We start from the raw sequence: 20097 nt of genomic DNA, 5'->3' as shown, positions 1-20097 counted from the left end.
TTTTACACACTCTAAAACTGTGTCTGTCCAGTGCTCACTTGTTCTTTAAGATATCAGAACCTGCTTGATGTCTTTGGGAAAAAGAAGCTTCAGAATTTAAAGGAATTATTCACAGGTACAGACAGGTTTAGTGATCAACATAGACAGCACTTTACCAATGTCATTTACTTCCAACAGAGAGTGGTAACCCCACTAATCCTCCTTTAATTCAGAGGAAAGCACCCAAGACATTTAATTAAATTTGTCCTTCCCATTCTTGCCCTTTCTCCTTTCACACTGTAAGCCCATATCTGTGGGTCAGTACATTTGATGTTGTTGAAGCTGACATGAGAATTTTAGTATCACTAATCTTACCAGTATTAAAGTTAAACCTTACATGCAAAAGAATTTTTCCCCGCAAAAGAATTTTTCCCCACATGAACACAAGAAGTACCTGATGTTTTTCCTCAGGGAGAGAACATCCAGTTCACTGCTATTCAGGGTTGCAGAAAAGATCTTGGGATAAAGTGATTAAATTCAAATATCAGCTTTATTTTCATCATTGTACTGTTTGAGTCAAAAGGAAGAACAGAAGAGGAGTATGCTATGATTTTTTTGTGTAATCCATATGGCAGTAAAACACTGATTTTAAAATCAAAGTGGAAAAATGAATCTTCCCTGAGGAAACAATATTCTTTATGAAGTATGTCTTCCATGTTATACTCCTCTTCAGAAACAGGGTTATGAATGCTATATTTTATTTCACATTAAGGGATTCTCTGTTGGAACAACTGCAAATAAGTGTTTAGAAATAAGGTCTACTCTTCAAATTTCTGTATTAGGATATATTTTCTAATTGTAGCTTAGATTTTGTTGTTGTTGTTGTTGTTTTCTATTTATGAATAATGTTTTTAGATAAACATTGTTCTACACGAGTATAGTGCAGCTGTGTACACAAAATTTTACTGTCATAATTCATGGATATACAGAAGTAAACATTACACAAAACAGACCTGTGTATACCTGGAACTTAAAGATAGATAAATTGAAGAGATTCAGTTACATATTTACTCAGTGGAGCAGAAAGAACATACAGGCTAGCTTGATTGTTTTTGTTGTGTCTGTTGTTCTTTCGTCTTTTTTTTTCTTGTTCTCTTAAAAAAAAAAAAAATCAGAGCAGAGATCTACGGCTTTGTCACAATACACCTGTTATCTTCAGAACTACATTGATCTGTATGTCTCAGTGCACTAAATTCAGGTAATGCACTTAGCAAGAAATTCAACACTTTTACTTATCACTTAAATACTTAAACATACTACGTCAAAGGTTGGATTCAACTGTGAAAAAAGTTGATCGTTGATAATAGTATTGTATCTCATTAAATTAAAAGCAACAAAATACACTCTGTATTCATAGTATTAAATTACTCAGAAGTGATAATGACTTCTTTGATATCACTCTTTAATAATGACTTCTGATGATATCATAAAGCCCGAATACAGTGAATTTCATGCCTGAATAAAAAAGTAATTCTCATTTTTGATGGATTTAGCTCGATGTGAGTAAAGTTGATTTATTCTGCCCTACACATCAGCTTCAATAGGACATTAATATGTTAAATTGTAAACCCCGCTCATCCTTCTGTATAAGTCCATTAATCAAGTTTATAACCCCTTCTTAGTCTAAAGTATTGTTGCCAGAAAGATTGATTTAAAAATCATTCTAAATTATGCACAAGATCCTACCAAATATAATGCTACACTTTGCTGAGATCTTTCAGTTTCCCTAAAATACATCTCTTATTATTTGGCAGTTTTATTCAGTAACTTAGAAATTTAGAAAATATTTTTTTCAAGAAAACAACGAATCATACAAGGGATTCCTTTCTCAAGCTGTTTGTATTCTTTTTGCATTTGCCAGATATTAACTTAATATTTGTGAATGCTTTCTTAGAAACTGTAAATAGTATTTCTTCACCACTATCTTCTATTGTAAAAAAATATTTACTTTAGTGTAAATTGAGAGAGATGCAGACCCTGCAACTCCCACCCACTGAGATACATTGTCTTTCAAGCAGCTGCACTTGAAAAGAAGCCTCTATTAATAGCATTAGCAAACTAATTAGCTTGGACTTAATTGGAACTTAATAGTTATGTAGTGATCATTAACTTAAAAAGTTATTTTTTCAGTTGTTAAGAACCAACAAAAGACATCAAGTCCAACTGCCTGATCACTTCAGGACTCACTAAAAGTTAAAGCATATTTCTGAGTAATCTTGCACACTGACATGCATGGAACATCATCTATCTCTCCAGGAAGCTTGTTCCACTGTTTGACAACTCTCATGACTCACTAAAGTCCAGTTTGAACCTTCCCTGGCACAGATTTCTTCTGTTTCTGCAGAACTTGTAATTAGTTATCAGAAATTGGATACAAGTACATCCCTTTTCATTTCCTCTCCTCAGGAAGTTGTAGAGAGCAATTAGGTTGCCCCTCAACCTTCTTTACTCTGGACTAGATAAACCATGTCCTCACAGAATGTGCTTTCCAGGAATTTTACCAACTTTGTTGCTCCTCCCTGGATGTAATCAGGTACACGCCTTCAAAAATCTGAATTGTCAGTAAGTTTCAATGCTTCAAAGTTTTCTCCACTTTACTAGTTAGTTACTTCACTAACTTCCCATGTTTAACCATGAGCAGCTGCTTTCCCAGTTGAAGGCTGCTGATTGCCCTCACTGCCAGCCAGGAGGTACTCTGTCTGCTGCATTACATTTTCCTACCAGGATCAGCCATATCCTAATGACTCAGCCTCTAATTACCATTAATTAGCATTAGCTCAAAACCTTTTTTAAGCACTGAATCCATTTTTACTTGAGTATTTTTCGCATTCTCTTTATTTAAAATTCTAATGATGTTGTCGGAATGTTTTCCGATATTGACAGATTATAATTGTCTAGGCTTTAAATGTGCCCTTTATGTAGCTATAAATTAAGTGTGCTTTAGAAAAAGGTTTAGAGGCTTCTCAGGCTGTATTCAGCATTTAAAAAAAAAAGGTTATTCTAATATCTTGTAGTAAAAAATCACACTTGATATTTGCATTTTCCATCTAGGCATAACATTTTATTTTTTGACTTAAATCCAGACAGGTGACAGGTCTGCTTACTGGAGGTATTTGCAGTAGCTTTGGCAGCTGACTCTTCCCAGAGAAGATGACAAGAAAAGCAAATGCATTTCATAGACAGTGGAAACATTAATAATGAGGACTGGGCTGTTTCATGGTATCTGAAAACAAACCTTCAAAAGCTTAAAAGACCTCCAGCAGAACAACTAATAGCAAAAACAGTAGGAGACTCAACTATTACCTTCTATTCCGGCCAAAGGCTCTGAAGAGACTTACATTTCATTGTTCTGGAAAAAAAAAAGAAGTGACAAGAATAAGGAAGAACAAATTGGTAACTTCATTCTTTGATGCTTCCCATCTCAGAGAAATAGTGGACATGAAAAGCAAGATCCTTTTATGCATGGTTAGCATGTAATGATCATGGCACAATAAAATGAGCAGGGATAACAAGAATGAAAAGCTTTGATAAGAAAGTGGCACGAATCAAATAGAGCTTGTTTTATTTTATTTCACATAGGTATTTTTCCTTAAAATTTTGTATGAATGCACATACCATGTGCAGTGCACTTGGGCGCTGAGAGATGGAAGCTGACATAAAGAGTAGTTCTTGCATGTTTGACTCAGTATACATTAAGCACGTATTTTTATTTCAATGTATATTGCATTTTTACTGAATATTCTCATTCAAAGAATGCAACATAAAGACTGCATATTGCTGGAAGAAGTTTTTGAAATGGATCAAAGCAAAATATTCCTTGTAACAGTGTTATTTAAAATTTGACTTTTATTCAATTAATTTCAAAAATAAAAGTCACAATGATTTTTTGCAACATTTCTATTATTAATGAATTTCACTGAAGACCTCAAAACAATTATTATTATTATTCCACTATTTCAATCAAATAATGTCATTTTTTTTTGTTTGTTGTGCTATTTTCCTTGTAAATTGCATAATAACGCTTCTGCTCCCTGCAGATTAATGTTTTAAATGTGAGATTAATAGCTAACAAATGCACATTAAGAAAAATATACACTTATTTCTCGCTTTCACTTGTAAGTATAATCATTCTGTGACAAGGCTGATTGCTAAATGCATTTATTCTGACTGTTGTAATCACTTTCAGATGGCAGTTTTTTCAAGAAACTGTCCAATTCTCACTGCATGTTAAATATTTTGTTGTTATTCATTATTTTGGAAGCAAACTGATCAGAAAAAATTGCATGATTATGTGTTAAACAGAATCTCCCATTTCATCCAAAAGGTACAAATAATAAGAACTTTAAAATATTACTTAAAATCAAAGCATATAATTAAAATGTTGATGCAATTATCTGAGTAATATCTCTGGGACCATCAGAGCCCATCACTAATGTTAAAGACAGAAACAAAGAAGGAATTAAATGCCCCTGCCTTGTCTGCATCCCTGTTTGCGACATGATCATCCTCATCAAGTAGCAGATTAAAGTTATCTGTGATCCTCCAATTTCTGTTAATATATTTTTAAAAGCTTTTTGTCTACCCCCACAATACTGGCCTGCTTCAACTCTAATTGATCTTTGTCCACAATAATTTTCTCCCTATGATTGCAAGCATCTCTGTAGTCCTCCCATGTTGCCCATCTCTTCTGCACATAAAAGGTTACAGTTAAAATGACAGTGATTCATTTTTTCATAGATAAAGAACTAATACCAATAATACATATCATTCCTTAAGGAATTGATTTGTTTGAAAATAAACACAAATCATGTATGGATGTTAATAACATTGAATGATGGAGATACTATAAATCAACATATTTGCATGGATTCTTGTTTCATCTCTTTCATCATTCAGTAAAGTTAATTGAAATACTCTTTATGATAAAGTAACAAAGAAGAATAACATTTTCTTTATCCAAAACAAATTAGGGTTTGGTGTTCATTATTAAAAAGAGCTGAAAATTCTCTCTACTATTCAACAAAGAACATAGATTTGGTGGTAGACATGGAAGTACGTCTAACAGTTTCAGCAGGATGTCTGGTATTCAGCCTGCTCTGGGGACTCTCACATTCTCCTTGACCTGTTCAGCTACACTTGCAGCTTCAATACCATCAGATAAATTCTGGGAGAGCACTGCGGGACTGGCCACATCTCCAATCCCAGTGCAGGATTCAACATGCTTTTTCTAACAGCCTGAAGCAATGCTGGGCTTAAAAGGAGAAAATGGAACAAATCCAGCAGGGAATAGAAGGGTTAATGTACCTGAACTGACCAAAATCTGTAGAGAGCTTCTAAACACTGATTGCAGTGACACTTCAAACATTTCACATTCTGTAAAGGGTAGTTCTATTCCACTCTGCCTTAGAGTCTTCTTTAAGCTCCTCAAAGAGATCAAATAAAGTTTGTTTGTCAAATCCCTGTGTACAAAATCTCTCTTCTATATTAGACCTAAAAGCAAGAGTGTGCTAAGCTCTCTAAATCCTGTTAGAAAGATAAACCCCCTAAATCATTTTAGTGTCTCTAGTGTCAAGCAACAGCATTTGCTATTCTCTTTGTGCTGTTTCTTTCAAGCCTTGACTTGAATAAGTTAAAACCACCTAATTAATGCTTTTTATATGTCCATTTCGTCAGAAAATGCATTCTTTACTTAGGTTTCCTCATTGAAAATTCATATATATTGCTATGTATTAGGATATCTTCATTCATTTTTTCTTTAATATGGAGATCTATATGTTCTTTTCTCTACGCAGAACACAGAACATATTCTTTATTAATTCCTGGAAATAACATACCTCAGGGTAGTATTTCTTATATAAACAAATTTTCCATGTCATACAAACCACTGGTAGACTTTTTAGAAATTTAATCATAGAAAAGCCACATAAACTGAACTAGACAATCAATAGCTCATCATATTACAACAGTAAGAAGTGAGATGGCAAACAACTGATTCTAAAAGCACTGGTAACTGAGCTAGTGATCTGTTGCTGTGTTGGTCTAAATTAACTTATGCTAAAAATATAGTAAAAAGAGAACAAATAAATGTACCAGATTTTGCAATCTGTTCAGTGCTAACAGCACACATCTGCAGCATCACAGCTTGTGATTTGAATACCTAGCATTCCTAGAATGACCAGACTAATCCTATGCATTTGCTGCATCATAGATGCACCTGTGAGAGCAAGGAGTTTTTTCTCCCTTGTTCCATTTCAAGATTAAGACAGATTCTTTTACACCATAGGATTTCTAGACATGGTGAGAAAAACACATTGGCCATGTTCGCACTGAACTAGGTCCATCTGACTTGGGTGTATCAGCAGAATACGGGCTTTCTTTCGATATCCTCTGCTAAGAAACTGTACTGGAATTTTCTACAGTGTGAGAAAAAAGTCAAAGAAATCTTCAAGGAAAAATAAATGGAAAAAAATTGTATCAATAAAAGCTGTTGCAAGGTTTGTGGTGAGAAACTATATTGTGAACTTATATCTTACAATACTATTACTGCTTTAAGTGGTACCATTTTTCAAACTGTTATAAGAAAAATACGTATGAGAACTGCACAGTAAGTTTTTCTGCTTTCTTCTGGCAGAACCAGTGTTGTTGTTGTCACATAATATTACTTAGAGAAACGTTAGAAGTATACTAATAAAAAATTTAATAAGGGCTATTTCAATATGAGGGTTGGCTATTGGTATAACTGACAACAGGTGATAGTTTTCTCCCCATCTTTCCCATTAAAAAGATGTTATTTTTAAAGGCAATACATTGATTTATTAATAATATTAATATTATATTTTCATAATTAGATGTTGTCTACTTGTGAAAAGTAAAAGATATTTTACTGTAATTTAAATAAAATGCTTGAAATGGCTAATTTTGCCAAAACCTCATGAATTCCTAAACATTTAGAAGCAATGCTTTTAAGTACTTCATGCCTTTAAAGGATTTGCTTTGAAATAAGCAGAGTTCTGCTTTAGCTCAAAGATATTCTGCGGTCTTAATTCAATTTAGCAGCCAGAAACAGGCAAACAACATTTAAAAATTTTACCAGAAATAAATTCTCCAGAAAACAAATTAAAAACTTCAGTCCCGTGGGTTTGCAAGAGTTTATGATTTATCAAAAGACTTTTTAAATTTCCAAGGCAGTTTGCAAATTGTAAGCTTTGTTTTTGGAACTCCAGGTTCCTGTAATGTTATTTACTAATCATAATTAACAGTTCTTTGCCAGAATCTAAGTATCATTATATAGCTGTACTGTGAGAGCTGAATGTTCATGACCTTTGCATTGTGTTGTTTACAAGGAAAGATAAATTAAGATGTTAAGATTTTTTATTATTATTACAATCATTTCTGTTTTCATTCTCCTCCTACATGCTATTGATGGAATTAATGTTATATTCAAAACAAATTCTAAGGAGAAATAAATATCTTTTCAAAAAATACCAAGGTAACAATATAAATGCTCCCTACATTATAACTATTAGGCTAGAATATCAGATATAAAAACTTTTTAAAGTCATTAAAACACTGGCCTCATAGTAGAAACAAAACAAAACAAAGGAAAATGCCTGGATTTTAAATGGTGTGTCTGATTTATGCAGCAGATCTTAAAATACAAATAAACAAATACTGTGAGTATTTGCACTGCTTAGACGTTATGGCATTAATTATGTAATTATAAATCAAGTACACACAGTTGAAATTTTGGCCATGTTTTCTGGATATGAAACCCAATATTTTCAGAAAAGACTCATGGGTATCATATATTAGCTGTCACCTAGACGCATGATGTGTAAATAAGCATAGTCACCCTTTTCTATAAAACATCTATAAGCCTGACACAAGCTGATCCTAGCATCAGTCACTGCTAACTTCTTCATGGACCAGGATTTTGTAAGCAGTACATTTCTGCTTATATTTACAAGTATTGATTGTCAAAGGACAAACTCTGATTTAAAGGACTGATGAATATTGGGAAAATCCTAACAGTATCATCGTGAATGATCTCCTGAAATACAATTATTTCAGGTTAATACTTGAAAATAAATATCCTACATCCAGTAATGCCAAAAGAAAGGAGTCTATGAGGTAACCTCCTCTTTCATTAGATATCACAAAATATTATAGATTTTATGCCATATGAACATACCGTGCTCTTAGAACAACTTTCAGAACTTTGCAAACTTTTGCTTTAATAATGTTGTACCATTGGTCTTCTGCATATTGGTAACAATATAAATTCTCACTGAAGACAATCATTCATGAAAGCAAAGATTATGAAGATAAAACTAACAAAATATAGGGTATATTTTGGGGCTAATATATACTCATAAGATACCCGAGGTTTAATTTGTTACAATGGCTTGAACAGGGATGAGATTTGGGACCAAAACCAATCTCTCTTGCAAAATTACAGTAAAGTGCTTCCTGGAAGATATCTAGGATTTCAGTGAATGCATTTTTTGTTATTTGTTAGGTCTTTTTATTGAAAGTATAAAAATGAAATTTGTTTAAGTATCTAAAGTTGAGTTCACTAATAACCTTAAGGCGGTGTGTGCTTATAATTTGAGGTTTTACTAATTATGTGAAGAATGAGATAATGCTACAAGAATAATTATATCATACTTTCTAGTAGTAAAGGAAATTCTTTATTAAAAATTCCAAAGTCCTGGACTAATGGAATAATAAAAAGGAGCTCCACTAGAAAGAAATATATTTCATTAGAGAAAAAAAGAGAGAATATATTTTCAGTCATAGAATCATTTTAAGTAACAACATAGGAAAAAAAAAGGAAAATTACTGTGAAGATTTGTCAAAGCATATACAGAAGAGAAAAACAATAAATAAAGTTGTGCCAGTAAAAATGACACAGAGAACATCTCAGTACACCGTGTCTTCTTCTGATTATCTATTTCCAAAAATAGATTAACTTGCAAGAATTGTAGTAATTTGCTACTAGGATGATCATCAACTTCTCTATTAAGGAAGAACTTCTGTATTACAAAAATAAAATAAAATAAAATTAATCGCTCCTTGCACTTCTGCCTGAGCATATTAGCATTTCTTGGTCACATACATTTTGACAGAAAATAAGATTGTGTGTGGGATGATCTAAAATACCATCTGAATGAAATAATAAAAGAGAAGAGCTTAAGTTATTTCAAGATGTATTTTGCTTTTTATAGAAGGATTTTTTTTTTTAACAGGACACAAGTGATTCCAAAGCTGAAATACTAATCTTGGATAATCAGGGATTATTTCCTCTTTTTTCAGGGAAATGACAGGAAAATTCATTACTGTTTCCTGATTGATTATTCATGTTCTTATTTGTGAACCTGAAGTTTGTTAATTGTATTAATGTATTCTACAGTCTTCAATGAAAACACAGGCTGCTGGGGCTACAGATTTGGCTGCCTGTATTTGTGAGACTGAGGCCCTGCCAACACCACGTAACCATCCTTTGGGATTGTAGAAGAATATCTCAGGTTTTTATTTGTGTAAGTATGAAATTTTATGGAAAAAAATATATTAGTAATTTATGTTATCCAAGATAATAAAGAATTTTTTGCGAATATACTGGAAAATATATACATAACCATCTTTTATTTACCTTAATAACTAGATTTGTACTGGAAAACAGTAGCTCACAGCTATGTAAAAGCAGTTTAAATATATATTTGTGCAGATGGGATGAAAGGGGAGACTTTTATCACCCAGTATTTGCATGTGGCTGATGATGGAGGGAGTCACAGAAGAGGAGGCATAGGAGAGTGTGAGTTCACTACGTTACCTTTAGAATCCTGATTTCACCTACTCATTCCTTCTGATCTGTATTCATGGGTTTCTCAGGAACCTAGCAGTTATATGTCAGAATGATGGGTCTCAACCTTGTTTCAGGATAAAGTAGCAATATGCCCATGAGCACAATAGCCTGACCTGGCAGAATTTCAGTGATTCTTTGGGCACTGTGATTAATTTACAGAGGGTAATTCTGAGCTCAGAGTTCAGTGATGAACTCCATCAGAGCTGCTTCTCAGATTGCAAGCATTTTCCTGGGAATATTTGTTGAAAGTGTTGCCATTCTGTGTTTTTGTAGTTATTAAAAGCACTTATACAACAAATTTTTCTTCTTCTTACTATCAAGTTTGTAACCTCTGGTCATTTATTCTATTTGCTTTTCCAAAGGCAACAGCAAAATACAGAGAAAGTGTATTCTTCTCCCCAGCATAATACTGAACCTAAAAATATATTAACTTCTGTATAATACATAGGTCGCTCCAAAAGTAATGCTTCCTATTTATTTCCATGGAAACTATAACAGCTACAAAAGAACACAATAATACTATTTGAGCAAACTGAGCAAATTCTCAGCTACAGAACAATATTTAATAATATTTAATAATGCTTGGAGTGTGGAGAGTTTTTCAGACTCTCCATTCTTATTTCTTCAGTAGCAGAGTATTCTCTACGTCCTTAAAGAAAAATTCATTCATTAGGTTGAGAACTTGAAATTGGTAGTTTGGCAAATGTAATTTTGGACTGATAACCAAAGAAGTTATTCAAAGAATCTGACTACGGTTGTCATCTAACCAAAAACTCTGAAATTTGGATAAATGGTTCTTTGCAGTAAAGTATTGTAAGCAGGTGTATTGTATAAACTGAAGATTTATCAATAAATAAAAAAATACTGCAGAGGTGTTAAATGTGAAGTTTTCTGACAATAGAAACTGTGAAAAAACATAGCAATTGTTATGCAGAATCCCAGTATTATAGCTGAAAGTGTAAGCTATATTTCCCTGAACAGATGGAAATGGAAATACCAGCAGTAAAGCTCTTGTATTCACTGTTTCCTTCTGTTTGTCAATATTTTTTTTTTACTTTTCTCAAGTGAGTTTTCATGCAGATTGCATTTTGTAAGTCCCAATTCCTGAATTATAGCAACTTAATATTTAAATAATTTAAAAAGAGATTGCCAGTAATCTCATTCTATTTATGAATTCTGTTTTTAAATCTTATATTTTTTCCTTCTTATTTGACCAATAATCTTTTGAAAACAAAATTTTGATGTCTTTAATTTCTCACCTTTACAAGTCTTTGAACCTAGTAGTGAAAACAATATACTGAGTTTTTTGACACCATGAATTAAGCTTAGAGTTTGCTATATGGACTGTAATAGTACACATTTTGAAGAAGTTTGCACTGGCTAATCTAATACCAGAAAACAGAAAATTTCCCTTTAAATTCATAAAATTCTGAAGAGGTATGTGGAAATTTTGGAATTGGCAATGTCTTTTAAGAATGAATGATTAGAGTGGAATATGCTGTTGGTAAGTATGGGTAGGAGGATCTTGCTTAGAGATTGCACAAGCACTTATTCATACTTGAACAGTCTGTCTGTTTTCCATTTTCATTTAATTATAATGCTGCTCTTTCTCTGTTTCTTACATATGTGTTACTTCCATCATTCTTTTAAATTGCAAAATTGTTCAAAATATTTACAATGTTGAAAATTTTAGAAGTACCTATATCGAATGCTCTACATTCTCTGTAGAACTGATTTTTTACTAGCAACATAAATTGGTATTTAAAATGTACTATAAAGTGATTCATACATTATTAAACAAAGTAAACAATAGTTTAATAAAAAATCTCCACTTTTTTTCATATACATTGTTACTCATTCATCTTTTGAGAGTAAGTCCATCATGTCTACCACTCTCCTGATACATACACTGATAGTGATATTGATACTCCCTGTATTTCTTGTAGATAATTTTGCTTAATCATAGAATCATAGAATCACAGAACAGTGGGAATCAGAAGGGACCTCAGGAGATCATCTAGCTTAACCCTCTTCTAAAGATGGTTTCCTTAGAGTAGGTTACACAGGAAAGCATGCAGGGAGATTTTGAATATCTCCACAGAAGGAGATGCCACAACCTGTTCCAGTGCTCTCTCACTCTCAAGGTAATGAAAATTATCCTCATGTTCGTATGGAACATCCTGTGTTGAATCTAACAAATGATAAGAGATGACACTCTTCAGTGTCTAATTAAAAATGTAGTAAATCACAGAGGATTTGTTGTTGTTGTTAGATAAGTGAATATTTGTCACAGTGTGAGTTTAAACCAAAAACTATGAAGTTCTGATCTACACAGCAGTGACATGGTCTGTGCCTTGAACACTAAAAACTGTGTCCTGCTGACAAAGGAAAGCAGTTCTGGGAGATCATCATAGAATAGGATTAATAGTAGGATTAATACTGTATGGCTCCTTACCATAGAAGCAGTTTATTAGTGTCTATAATAAGATGAAAAAATATATGATGGTTTGCATGCTTTTCAGGCCAGTAGAGCAATATATTAAAGAAAACAGCCTTTTAAAATGTGGAACAGACATCACGAAATACTGTATCATTCCTAAGCAGATGAAATTTAAGTATCCTAGATAATAGGAAAGACTCCTGGATTGTGTGAGTCTTGCCAACTATGAATTTAAAAGTAAAGATGCATCTGGATATCCACAATGTGCAAATGACTTTTGTCACATGGAGAGTTTTGTTTCACTTAACAGTACAGAAGAACTACATCTTCTTGTACATCATTTTGAAGTATGGCTAAGCACATAACACAACAGAAGGAAAAAATACTTCACAATTTTTTAAAGTATTATTCTTAAAGAAAGCAATGCAGTCAAAAGGTAGGATTCTACTCTTTGCAGGGACTTGTTTTGCTTGGTAAGCAAAAAATAAGATTGTCTGGCAGTTGTGGAAATCCAAGTTGAAAGTAAGGAAAAATAGTAAGGAGGATGAGAATGAGGATGGCCCCTTGTATTGTCCAGCTGCATGTCAAATTAACTGTACTAGTAGGGAGAAATGGTACAGACTAATATGGTTCATAGCAATTTATTCATCAGACCACATACAAGGGAGAAAATAGAAAAAAAAAATCAAAATTTTAGACTTGCCTTTTTTTGTGTTGGTCTCTTCAGGAAAATGTAAAAGAATGCAATAGATGTTTTCTGTCAAATGAGATATCATTAAATCTTCATTTTTATATTTCTGTTTCTAAATGAAAATTTCAGTATGCTTGTTTGTTTATTTATTTCATTTTAAAGGAAGAGGGGAGATCAGTAAGTGAACAGTTTGACACCTCACTTTTATTTGTCAAGCTTGTGTAGTATCTTCTTCAGTACCTGGAGATCTCACAACATTCTCTTCTTCTCCTGCAGCAGAAGATATTTGTTGCTAATAACATTCAATATAGATTTTGCTACACAAAGGAAAATGGAACCATAAGCAACTCCATCTGACATTCACAGCATGTCCTGTACTGGAAAGCTTGGACCTAATGGCTGTTTCTGGCTAATATCTTGACAGAGATCTATTATGACAGACTTTTGTTTTGAACTCTTCATCACTGTCACATCATTCTGCTATCACAGCAATTATTCAGATGTAATAGTTATTAAGCCAGAATAAATATTTAATTGCAAACACACACATTGCAAAAAGGTATAAGACTAATGCAGCCATTTGTTAGAAAAAAATCTTAAGACAGTGAAGAAAGCAATTACAAAAGTAGTCTAAGAAATAAAATTTTTTAAAAAGCTATTTTTCTAATGGCTGACTTTGGGAACTGAAAACTATTCTATAAGATTTTATCTTCTTTGTCTAGTAGTCAGAAATGATAGCTATTGCCTTGTTTTTCTTCACTCTTGAGTGAGTTGATGACTCATCATAGGAATATTAACAAGATACATCACAACAGATTACATCAGTCAAATTTTCAGTCTTTCACTTGAAACAGCTCACAGAATCACAGAATAGAAAGTTGGAAAGGATTTCTGGAAGTCATCTGATCCAACTCCATACTCAAGTATGCCCAGATTGTCCAGGACTATATTCAGCTTGCTTTTGAATATTTCCACTACTGAATACTGAAGTAATAAAGCATTCAGTAACTTAGTTTTTTATTTGTTCTATGTCAGCAGTGTCCTTGCCCCACTCAGCATCCAGCCCAAAATTTCCCTAGTCTTCCTTTTGCTACTTAAAAACTTACAGAAACCCTTCCTTGACACCAAATTCCAAGCAGGAAATGGTTTCACTAACTTTATCTCTGAAGTTAATACTCAGACACTGTCTCTACAGTCCTCCAAGGTTATCAGTCCATGCTTCTCTCTTCTCTATATATCTTTTTTATATTTGAGGCTTTTTTCTCCTAAATCATCTATACAGCCATCTTGCTTTTTTTGGCCTAATTAATTGAGTATTCATTTGTATGTACTTGTGAAGCATTTTGTTTTACTCTGTTTTTAAGATTTCCTGTGTCTTTAGACTGTATGTTCAATGCATAAAGATGATATCTTCTTCCTCTTGTTCATCTTCACTTGGAATGGAAACCAGCCTGTTATTTGTCAGCCTACTTCCAGAATATATAATCAATCTGAAATATTTATCAGTCAGACAAAAAAATAAAAAAGAGGAATTAGTAAAATAAGTCTTCAGTGTTGTTTCCAATAGTCTGAAGTTGGGAAAAAAAAGTCATTTTTTGTGTAACACTTCAAATAACTGGATAACAAATAGATTGCAAACTACAAAGTCACATCCGTCTAATGAGCTGAAATGATATTTTGTAATGACATTAAGGGAGGAGAAGTTTTCCCCATGATAGTGGGCCAAGAGGAGTATCAAAACAGATCACCTGAAGGAGCCTGTTGAAGGAACCTACTAGGCATACGAACTCTCTTTTAATCCAACCCTAATTCAAAGACTTTGGGTAAAACAATGGAGTAAGTAAGTATTGAGTGTTTTCCTTTTCTTGCTGAGCTTGTAAGATTCACTGACTGAACCTCATTTTAGCTTTGCTGTCTAAGTAAGAAAGTCATCTACTGGCTGTATCTTTGTGGTTAAAAAATCTCTGTTTATGATCAAATTAACTTTTTCTATTTTGATTTGACTCTACTTATACCTGTGAAAAGCTGTTCTTTGTGAGTTTGATCTATATAGCAAATGTCCTGTTCTTGTACTACTTTTTTCACTACACTTCTAATTCTGCAGCATAACTTCTATCTAGCATAGAAGTAAATTGATCTATGCAAAGGTAGATTTTTCAATAATTGACAATTTAACAATGATTATTTTTTGGATGATGAATTAAAGAGTTTGCTTATGAAAGAAAAAACTTCGAATACTGAAGTCTTAAATAACTGATGAAATTCAAGCTTACTATGTCTGTTTGTACAGACATAGATACTTTCTTCTTGCTTAGTATCTCAGTATACTTCTAATGCAAAGAACGATAGACATTTTTAGAAGATGGTTACCTTTGTGACCTAATAAAATAAATTACTTTCCTGAGGAACTACACAGAAAAACACTATGAAAGTGACAATCATTTGAAGACTGAGAGAAATATAAGACCAGTTTTTTTTTCTGGAGGTATACATGACAATTAAAATGACTGAGCATTACTTTAGCTGTTTCTAGGAGGCTGACAGTTAGATGTAGTCTCCCTTCCAAGTCACAGAGTAACTGCTTCTAGTTTGCAGATTATTAAGTGCCTCGGGTATCTTCTAGATTATTTATCCCTTAATTTGATTTTAAACCCGTGTTGTTATTTTGCACAGTTAGTTTTCAATAACTTGAAACAGTCATGATTTTATCTTCTTCACGGACCAAAGATTAAAACCTCTGCTGAACTAAGGTTTCTCCTTTTTAATGTCATCACTGATTGTAAAAAGTCTTGGCAAAAAAGCCTATCTTGGAAATATTAGAAATAAACTTTCAAGTATTTTCCCCCAGGAGATTTTTAGAAAGTTTAGTTGTCAGTAGCTTCATGTTCCTTGTTCCTACACTACTCTTTTGTTACAGTGGGAGTTCCTTTCTTTCTTTTACTCCTCTACTGCTTTCCAGAAACTTCTCACAGATGTGTTTGTATTTTTTGTCATATAGAAGTTTCTGTACATTCCCTGTAGGTGGGTCTTCATGATCCAGTAAATCAGATAGCTCTTCATTTTTTTAGTTAGCCATAAATTTGTAACAAAACAGAATATATAATATATACTCTAAGTGATGAATAGGCAAACAAGAGTGCATTAAGAATTCAAATCTAATGAAGATGGCTTTAAGAAACGAGGAAAACTAATGTGAAAAAAACTTGCACACTGGAAAGAAGGCCACTCAGCTTTGAAGTAAATGAGAGCAGTCAGAACTTTCAATATAAGCTCTGCATGGGTGAGTATGTAACCTCTGTATCAAATTCATCTTGGTTTGACAACACAAACTGAAACAAATTATGTTGTCTGCACCATTTTTAACTCTTTGAACAAAATAATCTACTTGCAAATCCCCATGCAACACTGGCTGTTATTTAGCCAGGAATGGACCATATTTGTTTTTATATTAACTTCAGTATAAAGGGTGCTGTGGTTATTAGCTTTGCTGTTAATATATCAGAAGACTTCAATGAATTTATATTTTATATGGGTCAAGATTTTTTACAGTTGATTTTATTCCTTAAAAGATAACAATTAAGTGGACTGAGTAATCATATAGGACTTCAAACATTACAGTTAGTGGGATGTGAAATGTTACTTGACAAGCAGGTTGTTTGTTTTATTGACTGTTGTAAACTCACACATCACTTTTCATTCAGCTGCTAAGAGTAGTACAACCGGGGCTTCTCCACATGTGCTCCAATCCCTAATACAAAGATTCTTTCTTGACGATAACTATGAGAGGCCTGTATGTCCCGTCCTCCCTAGCCAGATCTCAGTTAATGTATATGAATTAGTGTTTCTTTGGATCTGGAGTGAAGTCCATATGCTTCTTGATTGAAAATTCCTGCTTAGTGTTCCTATCTGATTTTTAAATTTTCTTATATTTCATTTTATTTTATTTTGCCTTCTATTTTCCCTTCAGCTACCTGAATAATGAGTTCTCAGAATACTTTTTTTTTTTAATCTGTGCTTATCTTTATTACTTCCTACCATTAATTACATGCATTTTAGCTTTATTTCTCTACAAATGATCCAGCTGAGACTCTTTTTCTGAAATCCATAGCCGAGCATGGTCCAACATCATGTCTCCTTCTGCTGTCAATCCTGTTTATCCTTTATTCGCCACCTTTTCATCCCTTAATATGGGAGACAGCACTCATGCCCTGTTAATTTTTATTCGTTGCTCTTGCTTTTTTTCCCTAAAGCATAAGTTTGGAGTTTTGTTTTGTTTTGTTTTTTAAAGATTGCTGCTCAAAGGGATTGAGTTTAAATGCCTTAAGAAATAGTTATTTCCTTTTTGAATATTCTGTAAGTCAATTATTTAATCTAGAACCTAGAGTAACTGACACAGAAAACAGTTCAATTTCATAGATGTTTGTGAATCCTACTTAAACCCACACTTCTGGCATCGTTGTGAGATTGAGATTTTATTGGTTTGCTTATTCAAGACCTGAGTCATATATATTTACGGCAATAATTTAAGCAAAACACCAGAATGCATTTCTTCCAAAAGAGGCACTATGAGAAATCTCTTCTAGGCAACATCAAACTTCAGCAGTACACATTAAGGATAGATTAAATTTTGTTTGCTCTTAAGTCTTTTGCATCATTGCTATGATAGTTCTCCACACTGGCAAAGGAAAGGGAGCAATGAGGCTTTAGCCAAGCTCTTTTCAATGGTGCTCAGAGAAAGAACAAGAGGTAGTTGACACAAACTGGAACACAAAACATTCCATCTAATCATCAGGGAAGTCTTCTTTACTAGTGAGCAAATCTAGTTTTTTAGAAATTTTAGTATGATCTGGGATGTTTCATGATCTGAAGCAAACGTTTAAAATGTATTCCATTACAAGTGACATTCATTTTGCTTTCATTTCCATAACAGCCTGATTCCTAGGGAGGAAACTGAATTCATATTTCTATCATCTGCCCAAGAGATAAACTGAAACATCCTCTATAGGCAATTACTGAAAGGGTACATGCTTATTTTTAAATGAATTAATACACTGGTATGTGTTTATTCTTATTTTCATCATATGTGAAGATCAAGTTTCATCTGCTATACCAAAGTTGAACAGGTGATAGCATTCTAATTTTTTTCTGAGAGATATGGAAGGTGTGGTGCCTTTCTCTGAACGGGGACCTAGCTGGATTTGAAGGGTTTATAAAATCTCAAATCTCTGTTTTCCAAGAACATATCTCTTGCTGAGCTCTTTCTTCAACTCTGATGTCAGCTGTGTTTATCCTACTACAGTTATTCAAGAAAAATAAATCCAACTAATAGCTAATTTTTCCTTTAGATATGTAAGACTTCTGCATGTATATTAAATGGATAAGTCTGAAAGTTTCCATGAGGATTTTTCAGCCTTTGTTTCCAGTACTGACTCTGAAGAAAGAAGTTCTCATATAATTTGTCAAACCCTCACATTCCACTGGCATTAACTGTTACATTATTTCTGGACTGAAAATATAATTGTTCTGCTCTGCAAACAGCTAAGAATTTGATGGATAGAGATCTCAGTGTGTGTTGTTGTTTTTGTTTTTGTTTTTTTTAAATATAATTTTCTCGCCCTAATAATTTTCCATGAAGTCTTGACCATACGAAGCACTGTTTATAAAACTGTAACCAATGGCTGTGACTTTACTACCTATGACAGCACTACAGGCTGCCTGTGAAATGTAATTCACTTACTGGTCTTTGATTTTTGTTTTCAACCACTACACTCTTGGGGATGCATTGTGATGCGACATGTAGTTGTTAGTTTCTTTTCATGTTTTTATGACACAAATTTTATCTAGGTTCAAATGTCTAGCCTATTCTGTCAAATTGAACTTTGCTATACTGACTTGACCTTTTTTATATTTCTGCCATTTGTCCCAGGTTTCTACTATTCTGAAGAAGAACACAGATGGTCATCTGAATTAGAGGACGTTGAAAAGGTCAAAGCAGCAAGACAGACTGCACTGTTTCTCCAAATGCAAGGTGCCGAAACTCTATCCATATAATTCATAGTCATAACTAGACTTCAAGTAAGTTTGGAAAACGATCTATGCAAACTCTAGTATTTCATGGTGAGAGTGATGAAAATTCATTCTTCAGAATGTCTTAAGATTTCATTTTTTTCACCCTTGCCATATCATATTAAGTTTATAAGAAATTGTTTGCTTTAGTCTGTCATACATTTCGCAAAGCTAATTTACTCATTATGTGTTTTCCACCTGATGACTATTTTCCACAGTATATGTTGTGTATGACCCTCCAAAAGTACTTTCATATTTTTTCAATCTTCAATCTTTATTTTTTTTTAACATCGGAGTAGAAATTTGCAGTTTTTTTCAATGCTAGAAAAATCCTACTCATCCTAAGAAATCTTTATGGAATAGTTTCAGTATTCATGCAGACTTACCTATGAATACTGACTAGTATAGAGCAGCTATTACTATTCTATATGTGTGGTACTCCATGATCTGATATATATATATATATGGAGAGGCAATAAAAACCTTTCCTGAGCCTTTCTACTTCTTATTTTCATCATAGCTCAGCCGGTACAGGTATGAAAATGGAGGCCAGTGAATATAAAGACAAAAGATGGCATAGAAAGATATAGAAACAGATCTATGAAAATCTCCACTGGACAAAAAATTGATAGTGATGAGCTAGCTTCAAACTATATTTGTTAAAAAAAGAGTTTAGTTGCAATAAACTAGGCTGAACTGTCCTGAGCAGAAGGTGCCAAGAAATCTTGTCTTCATTGCTATTTCAGTGAAGACAAAATAATATACCTGCCTTGGTTTTTTGGTTTCTAATTACCTGTACTGTGAAAAATAAATATAAGATAAAGATGAGAAATTAAGTATTAGCGATATCTAATTTGCAACACAGCATACACAGATGAAGTAATTAACATACTAAAAAAGAAGGAAAGAAAGAAAGGGAAGGCAAAAAAAAGAAAGGAAAAAAGAGAAAAGTTAAACTGCATATTAACAATAGGGTTCTTCCCATGAAACAATCTG

The sequence above is a fragment of the Phasianus colchicus genome, chromosome 3, assembly GCF_987193195.1.
Source record: "Phasianus colchicus chromosome 3, bPhaCol1.hap1.1, whole genome shotgun sequence".
In the NCBI taxonomy this organism is placed as follows: Eukaryota; Metazoa; Chordata; class Aves; order Galliformes; family Phasianidae; genus Phasianus; species Phasianus colchicus.
The sequence above is the reverse complement of the archived record's forward strand: the minus strand, read 5'-3'. Positions refer to the sequence as shown.